Below are 26,991 nucleotides of genomic sequence, written 5' to 3'. Positions count from 1 at the left end.
TGTAATATCGTTTACTACGGTGTTTTTTATATTATGGATGATTCTCTTTTATGTTTTTTATTTTTATTTTTTTCCTCTGGGAAGTTGTTTTTAGGTTATTTCCCTTTTTCATTTTGATTTTGCATATAGGTTCTCCCTAGTATTTTTCATTGTAAAAAATTCGTAGAGCAAAAGCTAGAGGGAGAGAACAGACTTGCTTTTTATTCCCATCTGAATTTGGAGCTGAATTTGGTTTCTACTCCTGTTTTTCAAGCCCTCTTTCCCCCCCTCCAAATTTATGTTCGTAGTTTAGTTCTCAGTTGTTTTACTGCTTTGTATTGCTCGTGTATTATTTTTATGCCCTAGACTTGGCAGTTCTACCAGGCACTTCTTTATCACTTTTGAAACAGGGTCCTGTTACGTGGGCTCTGCTAGCCTGGTTCTCTGTAGACCAAGCTGACCTTGAACTTTGAGCAGTCCTCAGAACTCTATAGAGCTGGAATCACAGGTCGGCAGCACTCCTGCTTCAAGCCACTGTGTCAGCTTTCTTCTTTCTTCTCCTCCTCCCTTCTTTTTTCTTCATCTGGTTTTGATTTTCTTTATCTATGGCATTGCCAATATTAGGCTAGTATTCCATGGCTGAGCCGCATGCTCCGTCCCTTATCATACAGTTCTTATGTGATTCTGTGCTGCTAAACTTCAATATGCTTGGATGTAGATGCTTGTCTTGTGCATTTCTCCCTCGTGTTCCCATCACGTGATGGGAACTCAGTGATGGAAACATGAGATGTTCTTTGCTTGCTACTCTTTGACTGCGTTTCTTGTCACCATAAAAATGATATAAAATATTATTAATGCCCTTAAAATTGTAATAATTGCTTAATTATTTTTGCACCGTTGTTACATAGTTGATAAGTGAAGTCAGTCATGGATCACCATCCTCTGTTAATATTGCTGTAAAAGTAAACTTAGACACACAGCTTTTATTTCTATATGAAAAGAGCTTTGTTAATTGAAAAACATTACATAAATTCTGATGTACTTTGTGGTTTTAATCTTGTGCTTTGAAGTGTTTTCTTTTTTTGGAATCAGGTTCTTGGTTTAGACTGTAGAAGTATGCTAATTAGATTATATTTAGTTGGTGAATTTGTGCCCACAAAAATGTGACTTAAAAAGTTACAAGTTGCTACAGTTCTTGCAGATAAGACTTTTTCCTGTTTGTTTTTTTTTTTTTTTGCTTCTCATATTTAGTAGTGTGTATATTTTTCCATGAGTAGACCCTTCAGTTGTATCATTTGACAGACATTCACTGGCCCTCCTTTTATTTGTTTAATGTTAAGGTTTTGGGAAAAATGGTAAGGTCAATTGTGGTTGGATTAAAGGCCTACCACCCCCTTCCTTTGGTTCTTTAGGAATTTATGTATTTTTGACTCACTGTAGACCTAACTGGCTTGGAACTGGCTATGTAGACCTCTAACTCACAGAGATCCTCACGCCTCTGCCTTCCAAGTGCTGGGATTAAAGACTTGTGCTACCATGCTAGACCTCTCTTAATAGGAATTTTGGAAGGAATTTACAGGTCTGCCAAACAGTATCTTACAGCCAATTGGCTGTAAAATTAAGATGGACAAGTGGAGTCCCCCGCCACTGGTTCCCATTTTGATTGCAGGGGTTTGCTATCTGGAACCCGCCTCAACCCTTTCCCTTTTTCCTCTCTCTTGTACATTTAAGATGGTGTAATTGTGCTAACACATATCTGTCCTTCTACCACAACAGTTTTCACAGTGAGAACCTGACCTTTTAAGGGGAGTGAGTTTGCGAGAGACTTGCCAGAACCTTCCATAAAAGTCTTGTTTTGTTTTTTAAGGTTCTGTTGAGGATCTGGGGAGATGGCGGCTCACTGGCTAAAGTGCTTGCCACTCTTGTGTAAGGACCCAAGTTCAGATCCCTATCTCCCATGTAAATGAGGGGCAGTTTTGATAGTGAACTGTGGTAGGATCAACTGAAAGCTGTTAGCCTAGCCGGATCAGTGAGCTCTGGGTTTCAGAGACCCTGCTCCAATGAATTAAGATGGAAAACAGTGGAGGAAATCTCCTGACATCAATCTCTGGCCGCTACACACATGTACATACATGTGTATACCACACATGCAAGTGTAAACACATGCATGCAGACCACATACATATACATGTTAGAAAAAGAATGGTACAGTTAAGGTTTTCCTTTCATGCATCTTTGAATACCTTAGGCAAAGTTAATTCCTTCTTCTGTGTCTAGATCCCTGAGAGCAATTCCCTTTGTTCTTCGGGTGTTGCATCTACCTGTGTGTACTAAATGTCTACATTACGTGGACATTTTGTCTTTTTTTTTTTTTCTTCCTTTTCTTGGACTGTGTTCTGGAGATTTGGATGATTCAGCCACATTCTGATGAGTTTTTAGTTTATGATGACAATAAATATTTGCTAAATGAATGAAAATACACAGCTTTGTTGATTATCTTATATTCTGGAAGTATTTTGTCATTGTACCTGTAATCACTAGTGACTATTGAAAGTTGTACAAAACCTGTATCTAGTGCTTTTGTTTGGTACTGGGAATCCAAACCATGTTGGGATTTAGAGATATGGCGCAGGCATAGCTTCTGTTGTTGTTTTTTTTTCTAAAGCCTATTTGTGCTTCAGTTTCTTTATCTCTAGAAATAATGTCTACTAAGTAGTGTTGTGATGTTGAAATGAAGACATCTAAAGTGGTCACTGATGCTCTGTACGTTGTCTTCTAGTTAATCTGTGTTTCGGCTTTATGGAAACACTGTGTGTTCTGGCAGTATTAGAATCTGAATGAAAGTAGAAGTAAAGTGCCAAATCTTACTAGTATTTAAAGTATTTATTACCTTAAGCTTTCATGTTCTGAAATGATAATCACGAACAGTAGCAGATCATGACATTTAGATAGTAAGTTAAATTAGGAGGAGAAATATGTCCCATGTTTAAACTTCTTTAAGTCTAAGGTACTGTTGGTCTGTAAAGCAGGCATAAGATTAGTAGCTAAGGAATTTGTTGAGGGGAGTTAGTGAAGTAGCATGTAAGTATTTGCTGTTTTCTTTATACTCATTACTTCCTCCTTGGGCTTTCTCCACAGTCTTGTTGCAGTTAAACTATGCTAGGGACAGCGTGGTTTTATTTAGTGTGACAATCTCATGGCTTTGTTAGCCCATCTCAAAGTCTCTCAGGCTGTGTAGACTACAGAGCTGTCAACTGTACCTCTGTTAGCCTTGGAAGAGGGGGAGCAAGAGCATATGTCTCTGGTTTGTTGTTCTTTCTTTGGACCGTCTGTTGGTTCATTGTGCACACACTTGTGTTTCATGCACTTTGTGCTCCGGTACCTTATCTTGATGGGAATTGTTAGCTTTGATTGCTCCTTCATAGCATAATCAGTTCTCATAATAGAGTAGTAATTCAGAACTAGGTCTGAGTCCCTCTGTATGCTGCCTCTAGGCCTCTCATAAAGCAAATATAGCTAGATATGTAAGGCTAACCTAGACTTACCTCATTTTTAAAAAGTTAGATTTTGCAACTGTTTCCCTTTTATTCCCTTTAGTAAAACTCTCATTATTTTTAGCATAATGTGATCAAATGCCAGGGAATGTTTTTTTGGATGGGTGGTGGTGACTTTTTTTATAAGGTAGATAAACCTTTTTGTTGTCTTTAGCTTAAAGGCAAGGTTTTAGATAGAACTCACCTTCTATGGGATGAAATAAATAGTAACCAATGTGTCATGATTGTTCCCCAGTGATATAGTACCTAAGGCACAGGTACATGACTTTTACTCCCTGACATGCTAAACTTAATAGGCAGTTTTTACTGTCTTTGACAGTTTCTTTCTATTGGTAATTCCATGGTATATATGAATTATCACAAATCAGAAAAGTTAAAAAGTTTGAGTCAAGTTTTGAGTTTTCTTGCCCTGGATTTGTTTTTTGTTTTGTTGTTTGTTTTTGTTTTATTTACTTTAAATCTATATATAATGCAATGTTGCATTCATTAATTTCATTTTTGACTTTACTTATTTTAATGGTATAACAGCTTGGAGTCAGGAGAGAGGTTCCTCAAATATGCTGCCTAAGTCAAGGCCTCAACTACCTCAGGCCTGTCATAGCTCTAGGATGAGGTTGTTGTGAGCTCTAAAGTTCTGAACACTCAATCTCTGTCAGTATATTAGGTAGACACTAGTTATCAATATAAGGTTACTAAATGCTTGGTTCTTTTTTTTTTTTTAATTAAAAAAAAACCCAACTTACTGAAAAAGCTATGCTTGATTTTGTTGAGATAGGCTTTTGTTCTTTAACACATAAAGTAGCCTCTCCACACCCACGGTGAATATGGTGTGTTCCAGAACTCCAGTGGATGCCTGAAAGCATGGCAGTACTTTACTGTACACATACCTGGACAGTAAAGTCCACTAATGAGTTAGGCAGAAGTGGGAACAGTAATAACAGTAATAGCAACATGGAGCGGCTGTAGTAAGTGCACAAGTAAGAGTGCCAGTGTCATCGCTCTTGAGCTTAGGGCTCCTGTTAAGTAAAGTAAGGGCTCTTTGACTGTAAGCACTGCCCAGCTGTGATAGCCTGATTAGACGGGGAAAATTTCCATCATGGCTATGCTGTGTTAGGAGGTGATTCACACAGTGGGGGGGGGGAAGGGCAGAACATGATGACGTAAGATCTAACCACACGACTCTAAATGTTACACACTGTAAGATAAATTGTAGAGCCAGGGGTGTGCAGTTTAGCTTGAGTTACCAAGGAGGCTCAATCTCCAGTAGTCCGCAGCCCAAAATGAGGGAAACTTGTAGAGAGTTCTAAATTGTTTGCTTTTTAATTACTGGTTTCCGATCATAACTGAGCACAAAGAACAGAATCCATGGACAATGAAAACATGGCTAGCCATGTTATTCTGTGTGGCTACTAGTTCCTCAGACTTTCGTCCCCGAGGGTTACTCTTCATACAGATCTTGTGCCTGTACTTTGATCCGTGCCATCAAGTAATAAACAGATTATTATACATGCATGTGTATAATTTTACTCTTTGATACTTTTCAGTTTTGCCACTTAGGGGTCTTAAGCAAGGGTGGCTCTTTGGTTACAGACACTTAGGTGAAAAGCTCCTGATAGGAAGACATCTGCTGGGAATAGACAGATCAGTGCTGGAATAATTGGGTTTTCTTTAAAATTTGCTTCATTTTGTTTGTTTGTGTCTTAGTGTTCTGTTGCTGTGAAGAGACACCATGACCACAGTAACTCTTATAAAGGAGAAATTTAATTGGTTCGGAGGGTTAGTCCATTATTGTCATGGCAGGAAACATGGCCGCATGCAGGTGGACAGGATGCTGGTGAAGGAGCTGAGAGTTCTACTGTTTGTTTATTTATTTATTTCAGTTTATTTACTTTATGTCCCAAGGGTGTCCCCCTTTCCTTTTGATCCCCTCCTTCCCTTCTACCTTTCCTCCCAGAAAAGGGGAGCCTCCTACTCTGTATCAGCCGTCTCCAGCCCCCCCCCCCCCAGCCCATTAAGTCACATAGTACTGAGAATGTGCTCATCCCCTGAGGCCAGGCAAGGCAGTGCTGCCAAGGGGAGTGATCCAAAAGCAGCCAATAGAGTCCACATTAGAAACAGCCCCCTCTCCCCTCTGGCCCTGTACTTGCCAGGCAACCCCTATGAAGACCAAGCTGCCCATTGACCACATATGTGCAGGGGCCTAGGTCCAGACCATAGATGCTCCTTAGCTGATTGATGTCTTGGTTTTTGTAAGACCCATGGATCTGGGTTAGTTTCTGTTGGCCTTCTTCTGAGGTTTCTGTCCCCTCCAGGTCCTTCTATCTTTCCCCCAACATTTCCATAGGACCCCCGGAACCCCGCCCCATCAAGCATCTGTCTCAATTTGCTACTGGCTGTGGCCTCCCAGATGATAGCCAAGTTAGGCTTCTATCTGCAAGCATAGCACAGCATTCTTATAGTGTCAGTATAGCTCTCTACTGTGGGGTGGGTCTCAGGTTGGGCCAGTTATTGGTTGGACATTCCCTCAATCTTTGTTCCCTCTTTATCCCTGCATTTCTTGTAGGCAGAGTAATTTTTGAATTAAAGATTTTGTCTGTGGATTGTTGTTTCCCTCCTTCCACTAGTCCTGCTTGGGTAGGAAGTGGTCACTTCAGTCCTTCTTCCTGTTAGGAGTCTCAGCCGGAGTCACACCCATATCCTCCTTGGAGCCTACCCTGTCACAGGCCTCCAGTTTGACAAAGAGATGTCCCCCCTCAGTTTCCCTTCTTGTCCCATTCCTCTCACCTCCCACCCCTGTTCTCCCCACATCTGATCCCCACCTTTGTTTCCCTACCCATTCCATCTCCTGCCCACTTCCCTCTCTTCATCCACTTCTTATGTCTATTCCATTTCCCCTTCTGAGTGACATTCTGGCTCCCTCCCCTGAGCCCTTCTTGTTACTTAGCTTCTTTGGGTCGGTGGATCGTAGTATGGTTATCCTGTTCTAATATCTACTTATAAGTGAGTACATACCATGTATGTCTTTCTGGGTCTGGGTTATCTTACTTAGGATGACGTTTTTCAAAAATCATGACATGAAACTAGAGACTCTATTAGAAGACAAAGTGGGGAAAAAAGCCTGGAACTCATTGGCATAGAAGACAACTTCCTGAACAGAACACCAACAGCTCAGGCTCTGGGTTCAACAATTAATAAATGGGATCTCATGAAACTGAGAAGCTTCTGTAAGTCAATAGAAGAAAATGGCAGCTTCCAGATTGGGAAAAGATCTTTACCAACCCTACATCAGAGAGAGGGCTAATATCAAATACACAAAGAAGTTAAGAAATTAAACATCAACAAATCAAGTATTCCAATTAAAAAATGGGGCACAGAGCTAAACTGAGAGTTCATAATAGAGGAATCTCAAATGGTAGAGAAGCACTTAAATGCTCAGTGTCCTTAGCCATCAGAGAAGTGCAAATCAAAATGACCCTGAGATTCTGTCTTATAGCAGTCAGAATGGCTAAGATTGAAAACTCAAGTGACAACACATGCTGGTGAGGATGTGGAGAAAGGGGAACCCTCCCTCATTGCTGGTGGGAGTGCAAACTCTTACAGCCTCTCTGGAAGTCAGTCTGTCGCTTTTTCAGAAAATTGGGAACAGCTCTACCTCAGGACCTAGCTATACCACTCCTGGGCATATACCCAAAAGTTGCTCCACCATACAACTAGGACATTTGTTATTTATAATAGCTAGAAACTGGAAGCAGCCTTGATGTCCCTCAACCAAGGAATGAATACAGAAATTGTAGTACATTTACACAATGGAATATTACTCAGCTATTACAAACAAAGAAATCATGAAATTTGTAGGCAAATGGATGAAACTAGAAAAGATCATTCTAAGTTAGGAAACCCAGACCCAGAAAGTGTTCTACATCATGATCCACAGGCAGCAGGAAGAAAACTCCACCATGTGAGTTCTGGGGATTGAATTTAAGTTGTCAGGCTTGGCAGCAAATACCCTTACCCATTGAGCCATCTCACCGGCCCTGGAATAATTTTTGTTAGCTCTTTTTGAAGTCATTATTTTCTTGTTATCACTTCTTCTTCATACTTAGAAATAAATCATTTTCTAAATTAGGAACTCAGTTGTTCATACCTTATTAAAACAAGGTTTCAAGAATTACCAGGATAAACCATAGGTTGAAAGTGGACATTTTTTCCCTGTGGTTATTTGTTTCTTTATTTCTGTTTTTGTTTAAAGAAATTGAAAATATAACACACACACACACACACACACACACACCCTTCTTGTTGATGGGAAGGTGAGAGTGGATGGTTTTCTATTCGATGTATGCCAGAATTTCTGGAGTAGGAAAAACCAATTTAAGTGTATCTTCTAGTTTAAAGTTTACTTGGTTTGTAATGTTACAGGGGTTAGAGCCTCAGGTTCAGGGCAAGCAGCCAGGAACAGTGCCCAGAATCACACTGCACAAGGGTCCATGTAGATGCCAGTAGCAACTCCAGAGACAGGCAGACGCCACAGCCTGCCCCAGTGACATTGCTGGCTCTGGACGACCAAATGCTGCCACCTCTGCCCCAGACTTGACCTTGCTATAATTGCGCCAGCATTAGTATGAGAACAAGTTGTTTTTCTGTATTTCTCTTGTTCACTTGGCCCCTCTTAGTCTGCACTTGATATATGTGTGATAAAATGTGGGAAATATTTAGTGTTCTAAGATCAGATGGATAAAATTCTCAAAATGGGAAGTGTTTGATCTTTCAAAATACTTACAGAGAGAAAGGTTAAGCAGACAAAAAGAATGATAATGGCTCATGGTACCCGGTGCTTTGGATGTTTGTTGAGCCCTCACTGTGTGCCAGGTGCCAGGTGCGAGGCTATGTGTTTTATAAGCATTATCCCTGTGTAGTTCTTACACAACAGCAATATTAACTAATAATTATAGAGGAGAAGTAAGAGAAAGTACTTGCCCAAGATCATAGTTAGTCATGGCACAGATGTGACAAGCATTCAAGGCAAGGACTCCAAAGCCCATGTTCTCAGATGTGTCTGTGTCTTGTTTTCTTGCTAAACACCTTTTGTGTAACCAGCATGCTTAAAATTGGTATTAAAATCTTTTGAGAGATGAAGAGATGGCTCAGCAATTGAGAGCTCATACAACTCCAGAGGAGTAGAGTTGTCAGCACCAATGCCAGTCTACTCACAACCTCCTAAAACTCCAGTTTAGGGAATCTGAAACCCTCTTCTGTGGTGCACACGCATACATACATACATACATACATACACACACACATATGCAGACAAAACATTCATACACATAAAAATGTACATCTTTTTAAAAATGTAATAAACTCCTGTGCTTCAAATAAATTCTGTAAGGCTGTAGGCCGAGTCCACTAAGCTTATTAAGATCTTGTATCTATCATGTGTACTTATGAATTTTAAAGTTGAAAATTTGTGGCTTTGACTTATTTTATGATGAAGTCTCACCTCTGCAGCCCAGGCAGTCATGGAACTCTATATGTAGCCCAGGCTGGCCTTGGATTTCCAGTCTTCCTTCCTCACTTTTACAGTGCTGTGATTACTGGTGTGCAGCTCATGTCTGACTTTCATTCATTTTACATTTTAATCAGTGTTTGAATAATTTGTTTTGTGGTACATGTACCAAACCCAGGTGCATGGTAGACAAGTGCTTTGCTATTGAGCTTTTCCAGCCTCATTTCTGCTTCTTTTTTCTCATGTTTTAACAGTTTTTAAAAGATGTGTCCTAGTCTATAATCAGATACCCTTTCTGGAAGTATGGGCTTGAGCTTGAGTTACTGAATAAGAGTCAGATGTGCATGGAGGAGAGGGAAGATGAGTGACCAATACTAAGGAAGAAAAGTATTCACACTACACATACACAAAGACAAACACTCATAAAACAAAGGGGACATATACCTGCTGTCCCACAAGTAGTGTTTAAAATACATGTTTGTTACTTCTATAAAATTCTTTGTCCTGGTTTAGGAAAGTCAGTAGTTTTGTTTACTTATTTTTATTAGGTTTGAACCAAAGCCTTTCCTAGAGTAAACAATAAGTCTTAAGGTTTTCTACAATGTCAGTAAAGCCTGCATGAGTCTTCAGAAGCCACACAGTCATTAAATTGCTTTAGTACAAGTCTGTCCTGAAGATTTTTTCTATTATAAAGTACCAAACCATCACTTTATAATAATGTATGCCCTTGTGATGAAATAGGTAGCAACATTTTTGTAAAATTGAGTAATTTGAGTGTCCTTTTTTGCATAACACTTGTGGACTACCTCAAATGTGGACTGGCTATTAGAAAAATGCTGATGTAAAGAAAATGTTTGTGAAATCAAAAGTAATTTTTTTTCTTTTAGTATTAACATTTATACTGAGATACTGTACTTTCTGTCCTGTTACCACCTGCTCTTTTTTAGGCTATACATCTTAACGTGAGAACTGTTAGCTTTTTATAAAGTTTTGTTAGGGGTCCAGTTCAAGCTGTGGACTTTAATATGTTTTTAGAATTACATCTTTGAGCTTTTAAGCTCATCCTTCTGTATTACAGGAGCAATCTTCAGATAGTTCTTTTGTTAAGCAGATGAAAACCAGTGCTGACGATGCCATTTCATATCTTTACAGGCACTAGCTGTTAGTAAATGCAACTTATCTGAACTATTTGGAATTACTTATTCCTAAAGTATACACAGACCATTTCTAATGTCCTTAACATACATGTCATCATACTCAGAATTCACAGAGTCATTCTATTTATTTTTAAAATGTTTAAATTTTTTAAAGATTTATTTATTTTTGTGTTTGACTGCATCATGCATATGCCTAGATACCCTCAGAGGCTAGAAGTGTGTGTCAGATCCCATGGAAGTGGAGTTACAGGTAGTTGTGAGCCACCTGGTGTGGGTGTGGAGAACCAAGCCTGGATTCCGTGCAAGAGCAGCCAGTGCTCTTATTGCTGAGCCGTCTCTTCCAGTCCTTTGTGTATGTCATTTAAAGATAGAATAACAAGTAGATTATTGATATATAATGAAGGAGGTGGTATATGGTGGGGCAAGCCATAGAAATCTGTGGAATATCTTATGACTGTGATTAACTTTAGGGAATTTAAGGACAAAAGTGTTTGAGGTATAGCTTGTGTTCTTGGTTTGTGTAGCCAAGTGATCCATACGTGGGAGGTTGGTGCTCAGGGCGGTGGTGGAACTTTGAAAGGATAGGGCTTAATGTAAGGTAATTAAGTTCTGGAAATTGTTGTTTTTAGAATGTGGGACCCTGGGTAGTTCTCCTGAAAGAGCAGGATTGGCTACTCCTTGTTTCCTGGGCCACATGATCTTTTTTGTTTTTATGATGTCTCCCTGGAGATGCTATAGAACCAGCTCCATGCTGATAGGATTTCAGTCTTCAAAATTGTGAGCTAAATAAAGCACTTCAAACAAAAAAACCCATCCAGGCATGGTGGTACATACCTTTTATCCCAGCACGTGCAGGGCAGACGCAGCTGGATCTCTGTAAGTTTGAGAGCACCCCGATCACAACAAGTTCCAAAGTGAGACCCTGTCTCAATTAAATTAATTAATTTTAAAATACAATGAAAAGTTAATGGAATAAGGTGACATGGAGTAGGACACATGTACAGACTGAGTATTTTGGTATTCGGGTATCAACTCCCTGAATAGTGGAAAAGATAAGCCTTTGGAGGCCAAGTTTTCTGCATAGTGAATATTTTAGGCATTGTGTTTAAAATTTATGAAAAACAATAAAATCACAGATTCTGGTGATGTTCACTTAGGTCTTTATACATCTTCTGTGTGATGTTGAAGACCTAGAAGAAAACTTGGGAAGTTTCTACCGTGATATCCTTAGTAAATCACAGTGGAAAAGGTAATGGTATTTTCTGTGTAGAAACACATTTTGTGTAGTGGCCTGGAACGTGGACAGGATGTCTATAGAAAACAGAAGGTTTAAATAGGACATTTCCTCATTTTTATGGGTGTCCATAGGAAGGAAGAAAAGACAATTATTGATTATAATGATCACATGTATGACTTTCAAGAGACTACAGACACTTTACATGCTATCATTTTCTGTTAAAGCCCAAAACAAGGTATAAAAGCAAACACTAGTAAATGATGCCTCAGGTGTTGACCTTGAAACCACACAGACCATTTCATTATCTTCGTTGTTTTGAACATTTTTTTTCTTAAAAACACTAACATTCTGCGTTTTTTTCCTTTTAAATTAGGTTGTATTATTTATAATTGTTACCTTGAGAATGAGTTCTCTCTATCTTCCTTTTCCCTTCTCCTCATCCTTAATCATCCAGACACTGACTTAAGATTCCGAGAGGCTGTTGTATTAACTTTTGTTGACAATCCAGGACATAATTGAGGGCATTAGTATAACAATGCCGTTATTAAAAGTCTTTCAAAACTTTAAGTTACATTTATTTATTGTGTGTGTGGCTGTATACATCCACATAGGATGGGGGGTCAGAAGGCAATTCTAAGAAGTCAGGTCTGTTGCCCTGAGTGGGTCCAGGAGAGTGAACACAGGTCTCAGGTAGACAGGTGGCTTTACCTGCTTAGGTATTTTGCTGGTCCTCTCACTTATCTTTCAGTTAGTTGAATTTATGGTGTAGTAAATTTTAAAAAGCTGTTGGGCTATATAATGTTTATTATTAGCCCTAAGATTATCATGGCAGTATTATCTAACCCACTATCACAAATAATAAGACACAGACACCTGTTAGATTTATAATTGCTTTATTTACCTTGGGCTGGGCAGATATTTCACTTACACTGTCTCAGTCTTCACTGTTCATATCCCAGTGCCATCCACATTAATCCTCCTCATCTGGACTACCTTTCATCCATAATCCCATGGTACTTGCTTTTATTCTTTATCTGGGCCTTTCCAGGCCATCACTGGATTCCTTTCTCTAGTCCCACTTGGTTTTTTTGTCCACGCTAACCCATGGTGGAGTCCTCCTTCCTCTCTTCCCCTCTATGTGCCTATGATTCTCCTCAAATGTGTGGGAACCCTAGCCACACCTACCCCATACAGTCCTGCCCAGGTATAAGCTGTTTAATCAGCCAATCAGTTATGACTTAGGCAGGTTTACACTAACAAGGATGGGTGTATCCTCCTGGCAGTAACCAGATCTTCAGGGTCAGTAGTTAGCATTGGATCAACCTCCAACAAATTTATGAGTCTAATTTCTAGATGACTGAGGCTATTTCTGTTTAAAGTGTTTTAAGATTATCCCCACCTCCTTCCCCCAAGTCAGCTTCTAATGTCAGTCCCTGCTGATTATGTTTCTGGTATTCTGGGTTTACTTTCACACCTTCAATTATATGGTAATAGCTTTGTGAGCTTTAAATGAAAATAGATTGTTCAGGTGAAAGGTATGTTGGCAGAAGTTTTAGGACAGTTCTAGAGATCAAATATGTTTGCTTTAGTCTTCAGGAACTAGTAAATGTGATCATTGAGTCATACTTGGTGGTTCCTGGGTCTCCTGGTTAATCTCTGTTAAAACTTTCAAGCTTGCCAGCCATGTGATACTTACTCGGCAAAGTAGGCCTCAGCTCAGAGGGAGTTTGTTTATTAAAAGAAAAAAAAAATAAGGTCCAACTTCCCTACAGTGTTATATCTAACTTAGTCATTTTAAGAGTTCACATGCTCTTTGGATTCTTTCTAGTGGCCACGATGCCTAAAGATAACAAATAAATTTGAAGTAGTTGAACGTTTCCTGAGAAAACTTGAAACTTTATAATCACAAACAGAAATGCTTAAAGAAATAGGAGAAGGGTAATGCAATTTCTATTGGGAGTTGTCCTAATGGTGCTCATATGATTAAAATTCCAAACTGCTCCTTTGTGGAGCTGTGGTGCAGATTGTTTAAAAACAGAACAGTAAGAAAACAGTATGGTACATACATTTGAACTAATTGTATGAAGTTGGGAATATAATCTTACAAACATTTTTTAATATTTTTTCTGTGTGTAGTGTTTTGAGTGCATGTGTATCTGTGCACTACGTGCGTGCCGGATGCTTAGTGAGACCAGAGCAAGGTGTTGGATCCCTGGAACTGTAATTAGTGATGCTTGGGAGCCTCCATGCTGGGAGTCAAACCAGGATCCTCTGGAAGAAGCAATCAGTGATCGTAACTGCTGAGCCATCTCTCCAGCCCTGTGTAATTAAAACATGACAGTATAGATCTTTTAGCTCTTTAGACACAAAATCTGAAAATTGATGATGGTATGTTTGGAAATAAACTCATCTAAAATTAGTAACTTATTTTCTTAAATTCTCTATCAGAAAATGAGAAAGAAGATAAATATGAGGAGGATTAAACCATGGAGGGAGGGAAAGAGGAATGGAAAAAAGAGAGGGGTTGCGGAGGGAGAGGGAGAGATCTTGTTCACACAGAGAAAGTTAGAAAGCTCTGAAGTGAGAAAAGGGCATAATGTGTATAAGGAGAGCACAGAGGTCATTGTGCCTCAAGAGTGGGAACAGAGGTGGGGAGAGTGGTAAGAGATGAGGTCAGGGAGGTGGGAAAGATCGTTTGTAAAGGTTAGGTATTTAGCAAAGTGAGTGCTTCCTGCAAGGGTTTAATAAGAAGGATGACATGCTCTGACCTTTTGAAAATAGCTAGTCTCGCTGATTCTTGAAGCAGGCAAGGAAGAGATGGGAGCTCTGGCAGAGAACTGTTGCAGTAATGAAGTTGTGAAATAAATATGGTGTGGATTGTGTGATGAGTTTGGCTAGAGTAGCTGCGAGTTAGAGTTGCCTGTTTAGGCTTTGAGACCCTGGGGTTGATTCTCCAGAAGCTCAGCAGTGTCTGTCTGCCTATCTGCCTGCAGCTTGCCTGCCTTTCTCACTGACTGTTTCATATGAAGTTTATGCCCAAGCCACTTCTAAAGGTGACCATGAATTTTTATGTACTTAATGTTCCAATTCATGGTGGTTATTATATTGTGGTTTATGGTGGAGTAATAATTGCCTTAAGGCTTTTTTTTAAGGGGAGAGAGCAAGTAATAGATATTTATGAAATGAATCATGAGTCTTTGTGGATACTCTTTAAATTTTATGATTGTCAACTTTTTACATCTGTGATTTTTGTTTGAATATTCCTGATTAATATTATCTCTTTGTCAGCATTCCTAACAAGACTACTCAGTGAGATTTAAGTTTTTTTTAATACATGTAATTATTTCTTAGTGTGAGGGTAGTGAGGTAATGAGGTTGGGTGTTCATGTGCTGGTCAGAGAACAAACTTTTTTCACTGTGTATATTCTGGGGATTGAACTCAGATGTTGGCAAGTGCTTTTCTCTGGCCTCAAGTTTAAGACTTTTTGAGACAAAGAAGCTACAGCTATGGAGCATGGCTGCCTGATAAACAAGACCTGAACATTACCTCACCAATAGACATTCCAACTTTTGCAGGAAGAAATCTCGGGGAGCCCACCCCTACACAACTAACAGCTGCTCAGCCAGGGAGAATTACTTTTCTAGGTATGAGCCCCCACCAGTCTGTGGTGTGTAACAGTTTCCTTGGAGATGGAAACATTTCATCCTGCAGGGAAAGCTCCTTAAGCAAGATGGTAAAAACTGAAAAATAGACTGAAGAAGTCCTTGAAACTGGTCAGATTCAGTAGGCCACTCCTTGCCACAGTGAGCAATAAAAGCTTTGTTTCTCTCAAAGAAACAAACAGGCTGCAAGGAAGACTCAGAAGAATTAACACTACAAAAGAGGACTGAGGTCAGACCAGCTGCTTGGGAGAAGCAGAACCCAGATGAGCTGACTGCAAGCTGTGTGTGTGCCCAGGTTCCCAACTTGTGAGCAGTTGTTTTTGAGTTATTTCTGCTCCACTCAGTAGCCCCTTACCCATACTACTGTAAGCAACCCCAATAAAACTCATGGTCCACAAAGTTGGACTTTGGTGGTAACCATACTTTGGTTGGTTATGAGCTCACTCCTATCTGGAGTCAGTAATGTGTCTAGTGTCTCCCCAGGAAAAGTTTTGTCACACAGTGATGAACCATAATGCCAAAATTATGTAAACAACACTGATGGAGTTCGCAGGTTGTCTCTATATAGGTGTGTATGTGTGTGTAAAAGAAATAATACACACTATGAGTATGTTATTACAGTGTTGTTTTTTTTTTTTACAGTGTTGTTTTTAAGTGCACTGGTATATTTTTATGTGTGGTTATGCCACCAGCTCATACATAGTGTTTCATGTTTCAGTTTCCCATTTTATAGATTTTTTTCTCCTTGAATTTATTTTGTAATTTTATGTGTGTCTGTGTCTGTGTTTGTGGGCTGTGTGTCTTGCCACAGTGTCTGTGTGCTGGTTAGAAGACAGCCTGTGGCTGCTGTTTGTTCTTTCTACCATGTGGACCTGGGAACTGAACTCAGGTTGTTAGGTTTGGCGGCAGGCACCCATACGAGCTGAGCATCTCATCAGCTTCTTTTGCATTTTAATTATCTTAAATATGTTTTTAAACCTAGTTTGGTGGTGGGTGCTACTAATCACAGTGTGCAGGAAGGTGAGGCAGGAGGATTTTGAGTTCTAGATTAGCCTACCTACAAAACTCTTCTGTCATTTAACTAACCACCCAAGCCAGACCTCCCCAACTAACTCAGCACAAGATAGAATGTGAATTGTAGTTTTCAGCAGTGCCTCTTCTACCTTACTTCTTTTTTCCATTATCATCTAAAAATGATTTCTGTTTATTGTTGCTCTTTTGTTTTGTGAAGGGATTAAGGACCATTCAGGCTACTTTTTCCTTCAAGTTTTTCACATGTACACAGGCTCACACACAAATAACATTTTTGTTTTTTTTGTTTTTTTTTTTTCACAACAGGGTTTCACTGTGTAGCTCTGGCTGTATTCACCATGGAACTCACTATGTAGACTAGGCTGGCCTCAAACTCAGAGAGATCCACCTGCCTCTGCTGCCCCACTATGCCCAGCCACTAATAGCATTCTGTGGATTATCATTCAGTTATAACATGAGAAGTGGGAACCACCAGAATTGTGTTTATTTTTGAGATCGTCAGAGTAGTAACTTTCCACTTCCTACAGATTTGTATTCCTAATAGTCTCTACAGCACCTCAAAGAATATGAATGTTTCATTAAAAAAACATCTGCCCACCCATGCCCTGGTACTTGACAAAATGACAGGCTTTTATTGTAATTCTCTGGTTGGGAATGTGTCTTTGATGTCTTTTATAGCTTTGGCTTATTGGAGAAAAGATGATGGCGTAGTTGGCATTAGTGGCGTTCCTGTGGAAGAAGACTTCGGCATGTCATCAGTTAGCTATCTAATACTCACTTTATTCACTGAGTGAACGTGTAGAACACTCATGGCATGATAGCCACTGTTTCAGGTGCCTGAAATAAAGAAATACAATGTACAGAAACCCCTTTCTTGGGTTTTCATTTTAGGTCAAATGAGTAAGTAAATAATGAATGGGTAGTTGCTTCATGGCACATGCAGTTTTACAGTTTACTGTGTGTATCTCTTTTGTTTGAGTTTCTAAATCACAGTCAGGAACTAAGGCCCATCAGGGACAAAGGTGTTGAGGATTGAAATGTTCTGGTCCTGTGGGACAGTCCCCAGTTTTTTTTTTTTTTTGTTTTTTTTTTTAATCTTAGTCTTAGTCCTGATAATGTTTTTCTATTAGGAGTTTACTTAATATGGTAATATCCTCACTGGTCATGATAATATAGATAATTGTTCTTAAAATTTTTTATGGTTTTATAATATGAGTCACATTCTCAATTACTGTTCCTTTATTTCAGAAATGGCCATCAAGAAATAGATGCCCAGATGTAAGGAGGAGATAATCCACATGTCATGAAGTAAGATGCAGTATAGCTTTCATCCAGATTAGTAAGTGACCAAGTCTCTCTCCTTTTCCCTATCTATGTTGGAACATTTAATAAGAATATGGGCATTAAAAGAGTCACTTATATTTCTGCTTTTACTGTGTAGTATAGAGTGGTTCTAGGAAATGTGCCTGCTATGCTTTCTTAAAAGAACCATACAGGAAGTAATATTTAATTACAGCTCTAGAAGCATATATTAAAAAATAGTCATTATGATGCCTCTGCCCAGTATAACATTTCTTACTATTTTTGATATCTGCTTTTCATTCCAATCTTTGTTCTGCATATTGAAAAGATATAATTTGATCATAGTATTGTGTAGACTATGCTTCTTATGTGGGCATAGTAGCACATGTCTGAGAGCCTAACACTGGAGGGGCTAAGGCACGAGGATTGTATATTTAAGGCTGCTTGTAAGTTCACGTAGTGAGTTCCAGGCCAACCTGAGATCCAGAGAGACTCTCAAACAAATGAAAAAGAATATGCTTCTTTAAAGTTAGGTTTATTTCAGATACCTATCTCTGCAATTAGCAATTTGTCCTTCAGTATTTAATTGGGCATTTTTTATTGGGGTGATAAAGTGTTCTACAGTTACATGAAGCTAATGATTATAAAACTTTGTGAATATAAATACTTCTGTTGAAATAGATTGACTTTATAATAGTTTTATACCTTAAAAATCATCCTTCAGAATATCATGTCTTAGAGAAAATAAATGTCATTTGAATTTCTTTTATCTTTGAATATGGAAGTGTACCTTACATTATTGTGTGCCTGACAAAAATGATTTGATTTCAGTTGATAAGTGGTGTTTTTATTTTTTTTTTAATTTTACTTTTTAAATTTTATGTTCATGATTCCATGTATGTATACCACATGCATGCCTGGTTCTGATCGAGGCCAGAGAGGGTGTCAGATCCCCTGGAACTGAAGTTACAGATGGTTGTGACTCATCATGTGCTGGGAATCAAACCCAGGTCCTCTGCAAAAGCAGCAAGTGCTTTTAACCACTGAGCCATCATTCTAGCCCCTTTAAATGGTAGTTTTATAACAAGAGTGGATTTTATGGTTTTGGTAAAAGTATCTTTACTATTAAGAAATCTACTGTCAGCCAGGCGTGGTGGTGCATGCCCGTAAGTATAGCACTTGCGAGGCTGAGGAGGGCTGATCTCTGTCAGTTTGAGGCCAGCCTGGTCTACTAAGTGAGTCTAGGACAACCAGGGAAACCCTGTCTCAAAAAACAAAACAAAAACAAAAAAGAAATCTACTGTCATGTGGGCATGATAGCATATGCTTTTAATCCCAGCACTCATGTGGCAGAGGCCAGTGGATCTGTAAGTTTAAAGCCAGGTAGGACTACATATTAAGATCCTGTCTTAAAAAGAAGCCACCTATTATCTCCTAAGCTTTGTTTGGTACTAAAAACGACCTCATATTCTGAATCACTTACAAGTAGCAGTGTGAAAATTTTCATTTTCAAGAAACTATTTTGAAATTAACTCTTTTCTACCTGAATTGTTTTTAGGGGCAAATCCATATATTTTTCTCAGAAAAGAATTTCACAAGGTAAGAAACAATTTATATAATAGTAAACTCCACATGAAAAGTAGAGTGCTTTCTCCCATATAGATTATGAAAGATAAAGTAACATAGTTTGTTTTTAAGCATTATATACCTGTTGTGCCTTTGTGTGTCTGTAGGAGCTTGTGTGCCATGAGAGCCCAGTGGAGGTGGGAGAACAACTGTGTGGATCAGCTTTCTCCTTCCACCATATGGGTCCCAGGGATCAAATCAGGTGATCCGAGTCATCTCACAGCCCCTGATTTGCTGGGTGTTTTTGTTTTATTTATTTATTTTTTTTAAGGAGGGATTCTTACTATGTAGCTCTGGCTAGCCTTGAACTTGCCATGTAGATCAGGCTGGCCTGTAATTCACAGTGACCCTCCGTCCCAGTGCTGAGATGTAAGGTGTACACCACCATGCCTGGCTGCTTATGAATTTCTCAAAATAGGATCTCATGGAGCTCAGGCTGTGTCAGGTTTACTGTGTAGCTAGCTAAGACTGACCGTGACCACTGCTGGGATTATAGTTATACCTATCACCTTGCTAATGGATTTGATAACAATAGTTTGTGGGTTTTGTTTTTTTTTTCCCTTTAGACTTTGTGAAGGAAGACAGCATCAGGTAAGTAGAAATTCTACTCTTTGTTAACTTTGTACCAAGTACTTGGATTCAATTGCTTGGCAGCTTTAAACAGTTCCTTTGGTTATATTTCCTCACATTCCTAGATAGGTAGTGGTGATCTTTGTAGATTAATTCCACCTGCCAACTAAAGCGCTTTAAAGTGAGGTGTTCAGAAAATAGCCAATTCGTATTAAAGTTTCCAAGTATTGCATGTTTTAAGAAGTACTCTGAAATACCCTTTCCCATTGTTGCCACACCAGCTGGAGAAGAGAAGGGATGAGCAAAGCACCAAGATTGTCTTGGGCAACAGGGACTTCAACCTCACACTGCAGTTACTGGGGTCACATGTGTGGGGTCTGATCCCATGGACCTCGTTTGTCCTATTGTCCTTCCTACTTCCAGGATGGAATGTAAAAAGCATGTTCAAATCTTCCAGGGTGCTGTTCAAGGCATTGACAGAGTGCTTCAGTAGAAATCCAGAACCTTCTTTTCCTAGACTACAAAGCAAAAGCCAACATTTTAAAAGGTTTCATCTTACTGTTCTTAGTCTGTCTGTCTTTGCCATTTTCTTTTAGAAAGGGAAATTAAATATTCTATGTTAAAATAATGTATGATTTATAATGATGATGGATCATAGTGTCTGGTATTTTTAGGGCCCCCATCTAGAGTGGTAAATTGGTATTTTTGTGATTTTTAATTTGTATTTAGTTATTGATACCGGGAATTGAACCTCGGGCATTATGTTTGGTAGGCATGCTCCTCTTACTGAACTGTGCCTAAATTCCAGAATCTTTATTTTGTGTTTGTGTGTATGCTTGCTGGTGATGTGCGCAGATGCACATGTGTGTGGGTGCATATTTATGCATGTGTATATTGAGGCCAGAGGACAGCTTCAGCTGTCATTTTGTTCATTTGTCACTTTTCTTTGGAGAAGGGTCTCTCACTTGCTTGGAACTTGGCATATAGGCTAGCCTCATTGGCCAGAGAGGCCTGGGGATCTTGTTGACTCTCTCCATAGTGCTGCAACTACACATGCTTCTTCTCACATGTGCTCCAGGGGCCCGTCCCAGGTCCTCTGCCTACAAGGCAAGCACCTCACTAACTGAGCCACTCTCCAGCACCCTGATATTTTTGTATTTAGTGTAGAAAATTAGCACATTATTCACACACGCATACAATACCACTCCACTGTGTAGTTAAATGTAGTAAAGGGACAGTGGAAACCTTAACAAATAATTATATATTTTAGAAACTAGTTGAAATGTTAACTTTTGCATAGTATATTTTGTATTTTTTTTTAAATTTCGTTTAAATTTTTTGAGAACCTATAAGAGGCTGAATGTCTGACTTACCAGCATTGACTTAAGTTCAGGAGTAATGATATTAAAATGTTTTTTTGTGTCCTAGTCATCATCACAGTTCACTTAAAGGACCATCTTATTTTCTTTTATATCTGTTCTCCATATAATTGACCTTTTAATGTTTGTTATGCATATTATTTTATATAAGTCATAAGGAATTAAAAATATTGATTTTGTGTGTGTTTGTGTGTGTGAGTCTGTATCTGTGTTTCTATGTGTGGGAGTACGTGTGTTTATGGAGCTTTAGGAATGTTGGGAGGCCAGAAGATAGCATCCAGTATCCTCCTGCCTTTTCTCTGCCTAATCCTTATTTATTCATTGATTTACCTGTATATTTGTATGGGCATGTGCACATGCATTCAGTGACCAAAGAAGCCTAAGATCTTTGGAGCTGGAGTTAAAAGTGACTGGGAGCCACTTGATGTAGACACAGGGAACTAAACTTGGTTGGAAGACACTAAAGGTACCTTGTTAGGAGGGCATTTCTTAATATGAGGTGAGAGTGCTGGAGCCTTTAGTTTTGGGACTAGAGAACCGATACAACGTGGAAAGGAATCTATCTTTGTGTTGCTGTAATACTAGCACACCACAGACTGGGCAACTTATGAAGAACAGAAATTTATTTCTTACCATTATGGATGCTGCGAATTTTAAGACCAGTGTACTGCCTGGGTCCTTGTCTGTTGATTGCTGCTTCCTGCAGAGAGAAGTGCTCTGCTGTGTGATGCCTCCTTTGTGTGGGCTGTAATCTCCTTCTCACAGGGGAGCTCCATGACCTAATCACCTCCTACCCCCATCCTCCCACCTCCTATTACACCAGCCATCAAGCTTCAGCTTCTGAATTTTTAGGGCATATACAGACAGTAGCAGGAAAGGAAGGAGTGCACATGTCTAAAAAAAACAAAGCCAAGGTTGAAGTCTTTTGAACGTAGTTTTTGTTTTGTTTTGTTGTTTGTTTGTTTAATGTCAGTAACGAACTATTTATAAAAGTTTTGGTGAGAAGACCAGAAACTTTTGCAGTTGATAATCATTTTCACATTCCATAGATTGTCAAATATTGCCCCATTCTTTAAAATGTGCAACTCAGAGAATTGAACGAGTAGCATAGTTCTTCATTGAGTATCTTTTGTTTTTGAGTCTTTTATAAAATTACATACAGGTGGCGGTCAGAGGGCAAGTTAAGAAAGTTGATTCTTCGAAATCAGTTGGTCAGACTTGGTGGCAGGTACCTGTAACCATTGAACTATCTTTCTAGCCTCCTAAAGAAGTGTTTTAACCATCAAGAACCTCATATCCTGAAAGTTTTTTTAATTTTTTTTTGTGTATATGTGTGTGTGTGTGTGTGTGTGTGTGTGTGTGTACATTTGGTGTTTAGCATACATACATGTCTGTGTGAGGGAGTCGGATGGATTCACCAGAATTTGAGTTGCAGTCAGTTGTGAGCTGCCATGTGGGTGCTAGGAATTGAACCTGGGTTTTCAGGAAGAGCAGCCAATGCTCTTAACCGCTGAGCCATCTCTCCAGCCTCACATCCTGAAAGTTTAATAAAGAGAGAAAGAAAGAAAAAAAGTCAGTGAATAATTTCAGTAGTAGTTACTTTATGGTTTATTATTGTTGTTGTTATAGTAATGATTAAGCCATACAACATATCTGGTATAAGGATGTTTATTTGCGGGAGAGGAAGAGGAGAAGAGTTAGAAGGCAGAAGATTGGATGCATAGACAGGCTGACAGACAGATGGGGACAGAGCCATGAGGGCAGAGAAGGACAGAGAGAAAACTTGGGGTCAGAGGGAGAACAGGGAGATAGATCAGGAGAAAGAGAAAGAGAAACCGAGAGTTGGGTGGCAGGATGGGTTCCTTTTATCCAGCATATACCTGCCTGTGTGGCAGTTGGTGACCTAAGAGGTTGCTAGGACCCTAGGTCAGGCTACTGGAATCACCTGTATATCAACAGTTGTATATCATTGTTGTTAAAATTTTTCTTTTATGTGTATGAATATCTTGCCTGCCTGCATGTCTGTGTACTGAGTGCATGTTTGGTGCCTGTGAAAGACAGTAGAGGGCCTGGAGCGGGACTTACAGACAGTTGTGCATCACCCTGTAAGTACTAGTAGCAAGCCTGGGTCCTCTAGAAGAGGACCAGAGCTCTTAGCTGTGGAGCCATCTCTCTAGTCCCAACTGCTTTTATTTTCTATTTAAGTACTTATGAGTTGTACTAAAGCAGCATTTATTAAATTAATAAAATTTGGTTAACCTCTGTTATATAGAAAAACATTTAATAAATGCTTCCGGTTTGTCACAAATACCACAAACTTTTAGAATATTCTGGTTTACTTTCTTTAAAGGTTAGGTGTCTAGTATCATTAGGTAGGACATATTTTAAATGCCTTTGTTGGTTATGTCTTAAGCGATTTGATTGACTATTGTTCAGAGTGTCACAGTTTTCTCTGCTTGTTTGTTTATATAAAGATAATGTATACTGGGTTTTAAACTGTCTCTTATTCTGAAAGTCCCAGTTTCATTCAGTTCCAGATCCAGGCAGCCATCAAGATTGGCTTGAGTAGTTATCTCTGTCAGTCTAGATTTTAGATCTCCAGATACGCTTATTACTTGGTTTTATTTGAACATATGGAAGGATTAAGAAAGTATCCTTGTAGGTGGTAGAAAACAGATTGACTGATAGTCAATTCATTAAACGCATTTAGAATTTGAAGTTTAACACTAGAGTGGTGCTGGAGGTCCAGCTCACTTGCTAGGAAAGGGCTTTCTGCAGGCCCTGTGTCTGCGTGTCAGAGACAGGCCATGGTATTGAAAGGTTTCAGGCTTTCTGATTCAAATCCTTTGTCGTATATCAAGGTTCCAGGTGTTAAATTAAATTTAAATGAAGCTGAGCTTTATTCTTGAAATTTGATAGTTTTAAATTTTAATAAAAGAGTAAATTGTTTTAGATAACTTCTTGTTTCATATTCCGCTCATAGAGTCCCTTATGATCTAGCCGGGTTTTACTGATTCAGTTACTTGCTTTTAAATTTAAACAACAAAAACCCAAAACTCAGAGTAGGTTGAAACTCCACATAAATTGCTACCACAGAACAAAAGTGCTGATCAAGATGAATCAAGCCCTGTAATGTGCACTGAAAGGAAAGCCTCTCTTCTTTCCCCCACTTTGAAGAACAAGCACTTTCCCTGCCAAGGAGGACTGACTTTAAGTGGACCAGCTGTCCATATTGGGAGCATAGGGTTGCTAAGGTGACCACGGCTGTTTGGAGAAGAATGCAGCTGAGAGGGCAAGTTCTTGATGTGTGAGCTGAGGGAAAGAATGTGGTGTGACTGTGCATCATTCCTCCTGATCACATGCTCACAAAGTGCTGTGTGGGCAGCATAGAGAGACAGGGTTGACAGCCCACACTGGCGTGTGTTTAATCATGTTTTCATGCGAGCCAGAAACTTACAGTTCAGAAGGAAAAAGCCTGCCTCTGTGTGTGTACACGCGCATTTGGAGACAGGGGAGGCAACTTTGATGTTGGATGAAATAGTGAATTTCTTTTGCTTAATGATAAACATTCATTATATTCAATTTTTAAAAAGTATTTGACATAAATGTTTACTTATCCCATCTCATCCTTTTTAGTCATGAATACAGTGTTGATAAGTTCCCAGTTTAGTGATGTATTCTTTGCAATTGTATTTTTTTGACTTGACACTTTAATCAGAATTATTTGGAAAATCCCCTCCCCCCCTTTGCTGTTCTAAGAACAGTCCTCCAGCCCCAGTCTTCCAAGTAGGTCTGACAACAGGCTTGCCTTGTTGTGCCTGGCTTAGTTCTTTCCCCGCCCCTCTCTCTGCCTCTGTTATTACTCTTTCCAAGGAAGATCTTATCTTTGTTTTGATATTTGTGTACTTGTTTTTTATTTTTTGAGACTGGATCTTACTTTGTAGTTTGTAGGCTTGCCCTTAAGCTCATGAGCATCCAGAATCGGCTTTCTGAGTGCTAAGACTGCCAGGGCGTGCCACTTTGCCAGCTGAGTATCTATGTGTGTTTGAGACAGGCTTTCACTGAACCTGGAGTTTGCCATTTTGGCTAAGCAGGGTGGTCAGCGAGTCCTGGGGATCTGCCTGCTGTCTTTCCAGTGCTGTGGTTATAGGCATACACCTACTTCCCAGCTTTTTAAGCTGGTGCTGGGGAGCTGAACTCAAGTCTTCATCGTAGTGTGGCAGGTTCTTTACCTACTGAGCCACCAGCCTGTGAGATCCTAACACATTGCTCATCCTCTAACGTGTTTACAGACAGGTTCTGGCATTTGTATGTAGTAAAAAAAAATGTAGTGACTCAAAAGGAGCTGGAGAGATGGCTCACAGTAGGAGCACTTGATTCTCTTCCAGAGAATTGGAGTTGAGTTCCCAGCACTTAGGTCAGATGATTGCCGCCTGTACTGACTGCAGCTCCAGGGGATCCAGTGCCTTTCCCTGCCCTCTCTGCAGGTGCCCACACATGCATGGCATTTATTCTATAGACATGAACTCATGCATCCTCCTGCTTCAATTCTGATAGCCATAGGCATTGCTGCTCATACTTTAAGGAAGGTATACATGTAGACACAGCCTGAAACTTGCATTTTTAAAAAGATGTATTTATTTATTATGTATACAGTATTCTGTTTGCATGTATGCCTGAACGCCAGAAGATGGCACCAGATATCACCATAGATGGTTATGAGCCACCATGTGGTTGCTGGGAATTGAACTGAGGACCTTTGGAAGAACAGCCAGTGCTCTAAACTTCTGAGCTATCTCTCCAACCCACTTGCATTGTTTTTATCTTACTTTTTTCTTTCCTAATTCCTACAATAATATATTTGTATATACAACAATATTTGTTTGTTTGTTTTGTTTTTTTAAGACAGTGTCTTATGTATCCCAGGCTTACCTCCAACTTGATATGTACCATAGATGGCCTTGAACTTCTTTCTGATCCTTCTGCTTCTACCTCTCAAGTGTCAAGACTCCAGGCAAGTGCCACATACTGAATTTAGACCTTTCCATACACTAGGCAAGTGCTCTGTCAAGGGACGCACATCCCATCCCAGTAACACATTTATCTTAAATGAGGCAAGCAGAAGCAGAGCTCAACGTGTGAAGTATCTGGAATGGTCACAGACTTTATTTAAGTCTCATTGTGTAGCCCATGCTAGCCTCAACTAGAAATCATCCTTCCTCAGCCTCCAAAGTTGCCACAGCTTCTGGCGCTTTATTTTCTTAATTGGATAATCTACTTGATTTGACATGTTTTTGTTTGATTAGTTTTGTAATTATAGGATTTGAGGGGTAACTGAACAATTAAAGTAATTTGATCTTCAAATTCACTTGGCTATTTGATATTTCACAGTAGATCGTGATAACCTTTGCACCCCAAATAAGCAAAGGGTGATCGGCTTTCACACACACACCCAACCCTCACAATAGGTCTTAATTTCAATATAGCAGATGTGAGGTTGTCTTTCCTTTATAGTTTATCCTAAGAGAAGTCAGGTTTTCATGGGTGAATAGTTTTGATTCTGTATGCTCTGCCTTATTGCACTTGTTTGTCCTGAACCATTGCTTATAGAGGTATGTGTTAGATATCTCTGAGTTCAAGGCTAGCCTGGCCCATATAGTGCAGCCACGGCTACACAGACCCTACCTCAAACAAAGTCCTGAAAAAAAGAGAGAGAGAGAGAGAGAGAGAGAGAGAGAGAGAAAGAAAGAAAGGGAGAAGAAGAAGAAGAAGAAGAAGAAGAAGAAGAAGAAGAAGAAGAAGAAGAAGAAGAAGAAAGAATGCCTCTAATCCTAGCACTTGAGGCAAAAAGATAAGGAGTTTGAGGCAGCCTGGACTAAATAGTAAGTTTGGAACTGAGCCACATAGTTAAGCCTGTCTCAACCTAGGGTTCAGGCATGCTAGGCAAAGTACTCTATGAACTGGGCTACATCCCCAGCCCCCTGTAGTG

The 26,991-nt window shown here is 39.4% G+C and overlaps 1 protein-coding gene across 4 annotated transcripts in view; it reads left to right on the top strand.

Annotated features, from left to right (window-relative positions):
- Frs2 (fibroblast growth factor receptor substrate 2) overlaps positions 1–26,991 on the top strand; it is an 84,242-nt gene that overhangs the window by 32,031 nt on the left and 25,220 nt on the right. For 3 of the 4 annotated variants that reach the window (XR_009590029.1, XM_060378098.1, XM_021643654.2), the window contains exons 2-4: positions 17,374–17,464; positions 18,986–19,026; positions 19,620–19,644. The gene's annotated coding sequence lies outside the window, so the exon portion shown is untranslated. The remainder of the gene's footprint in view (positions 1–17,373; positions 17,465–18,985; positions 19,027–19,619; positions 19,645–26,991) is intronic. The other variant, XM_060378097.1, reaches the window with a different exon arrangement.

This window comes from Meriones unguiculatus, chromosome 2, assembly GCF_030254825.1.
Source record: "Meriones unguiculatus strain TT.TT164.6M chromosome 2, Bangor_MerUng_6.1, whole genome shotgun sequence".
In the NCBI taxonomy this organism is placed as follows: Eukaryota; Metazoa; Chordata; class Mammalia; order Rodentia; family Muridae; genus Meriones; species Meriones unguiculatus.
This window is presented reverse-complemented; position numbering and strand designations above follow the sequence as displayed.